This window comes from Phasianus colchicus, chromosome Z (assembly GCF_987193195.1).
Source record: "Phasianus colchicus chromosome Z, bPhaCol1.hap1.1, whole genome shotgun sequence".
In the NCBI taxonomy this organism is placed as follows: Eukaryota; Metazoa; Chordata; class Aves; order Galliformes; family Phasianidae; genus Phasianus; species Phasianus colchicus.
In genome coordinates, this window is record NC_143476.1 from 3,938,963 (window position 1) to 3,941,114 (window position 2,152).

At 51.7% G+C, this 2,152-nt stretch overlaps 1 long non-coding RNA gene across 1 annotated transcript; it reads left to right on the forward strand.

The window, feature by feature from the left end:
- Positions 1-503: 503 nt before the first annotated feature.
- Positions 504-1,434, forward strand: LOC149912255 (uncharacterized). The gene is made up of 3 exons (XR_016462327.1): positions 504-729; positions 905-1,050; positions 1,233-1,434. It is a non-coding gene; the product is annotated as an uncharacterized LOC149912255 (long non-coding RNA).
- The last annotated feature ends 718 nt before the right edge of the window (positions 1,435-2,152 follow it).

Here is a 2,152-nt window from a genome sequence, read left to right on the forward strand (position 1 = left end):
GCTCCAAATCCGGAGCAGACATTGCAGATGCAGCAGGTGAGTGTCTTCCTCCATTAGCTTGATCTTGACCTGACACCTTGACCAAATGCAGGCCTTCTCCAGGATGTTTGAGATACTCTTTTACCATCAAGGGGACAGCAGACCTCTGGACTTCCATTAGGGTATGGCATCCTGTTGCTGGATGCTGAGAATGTCCAAGCCCAAACTTCACAAGGAGGAAACCGTCATTATTATGGTTTGCACGCAGGAAAAGCTTGATGCAAGTGTGGCAGCGAAGCTTTCTCAGTTCCCTGCCCCCATTTCCTTGGGTTTTTCCTTGCCTATTTTGATACAGTAAGCTGCTCTTAATGATGACCATGTCCTTTGCCATAAACACACCTCTTCCCACATGGTTATTTTGGGCTCCTCTTCTTCCAGTGGCTCGGATAAGCAAGCCTGAGAAAAATACAGCACCTCCCCCAGAACTGTGGTGGCTGTGCTGCTGCTTTCTGATCCTCGCTCTTACCTGTGGTTTTCCCTGACAGGGCACAATTCTCTCCCAGGGCCCAAGTCTGTGGGGGTCTCTTCTGCTGCCACAAAGCTGCTCAGCCTGGAGGAGGCACAGGCACAGAGGCGAGGCCACAGCACCTCTTCTGTGGTAACAGAGAGCAGCAGGGACATTGAAGTGGAAGAAAGCCCTGCAGCTGGGCAGGGCAAATTCCACACCGTCGTTGACTTTCCATCTGACAGGTAAAGAGGACTTTCTTTTCCAGCACCTAGCATCATTGTTTGGGTGGGTTTTTGTGTTTTCCTGCAGAAACCAGGCAGTGCTAGGAACAAGCAACTGCTGCCAAGAGCTCAGTGCTGCTCTTCCCTCACCCTGCACCACGCACGACTCACAGCATTGGCTGTTTTCTCTCTCCAGACAAAATCCACCCAGCAAGACTGAGGAATCACCAGCTAGCAGTTGGTGTTGCTGCTTCAGCCTCAGGAAGCCATCCTCTGGCAGCAAACGCCAACTGCAGCGCAATGCCAGGCAGCCCTCAGAAACAGCAGTGGTAGTCCTGGCAGGTAAGGGTGCAAATGCAGCTTCCAAATCCCTGCTTTTCAGGAACATACAATTCAAGCTTGCTCTGCACATGTATCTCTTTCTAGCGTTCAATCCCGTGCCTAAATCTTCACCCCTGATCAAGTACCACTGTCGTAATTCAGCTTGTGAAAGTTTGACACTAACCCCTGTGTATCCTTTCTAGGTGAATCGAGCCCTTGCCAAGCCATAAGATCCAGGGCAAGTAGCGAGGATGCTCTGTGTGCTTCCATCAGTGGAGAGCTCTTAGGAAGCACAAATTGCTGCAGTTCTAATAGCAGCCTTCCATCTAACAACATTAATGGAGAGAAGGAGCTCATCGAAGTCCATGCTCTCATTACACCTGGCTCTGCTGAAGTTGCTGACCTGAGCCTGCAAGCCACCACAGTCACAAGTGTGGATTTTAACCCAGAGTCTCTGCAGTGCCGCCCATCTGAAGCACAGTGTGAGTGCCCCGACAGCAGCACCTCCATGCAGGAGCAGGTCAGCATCAGTGAAGAGGAGCAGAGCCTCTTGCAGGGGGACTTTCAATCAGGCCTCCAGTCCCAGGCACCGGACAGCAGCACTGAGAGCTCTGAGCCACTCTCTCCATGACAAGACAGGATGAGTCCCATCTTCACCGTGGACCTCTCACACCCTCCTGTCCTTTATATAATAATAAAAGCACACTCGTGCTCAATCAACGCCTTGACTGCCTCCAGTGCCTTCATTCAAACAGATTGGGATGAATGCAGCACACAGCAAGGCACCTCAGCTTGCAATGCTGTGGCCGTGGGGTGCGTGCAGCACAGCTCCGGGTTTGTTCCTGTTTTGTCTGGCTTTGGGATGTCTGCAGGGGGAGCTCTGCTACCATTTGGCATGGTAGCAAATAATCTCTCGCATCCTGGATGCTGCTCATGATACTCCCAAGCTTCCTGGCTGTGGCTTTGTGATGCTTTTCAGGGCTTTCTGATGCATTTCCATGCGTTGGCTGTTCTTTAACACCTCTCTCCTCCCATCATGTCCTTTCCTGGCTCCCATCTACGAACTGGCCCTGCAGATCATCTCCAGACCTGTCATCATCACACTGCGGCAGGAGAAGCTCCC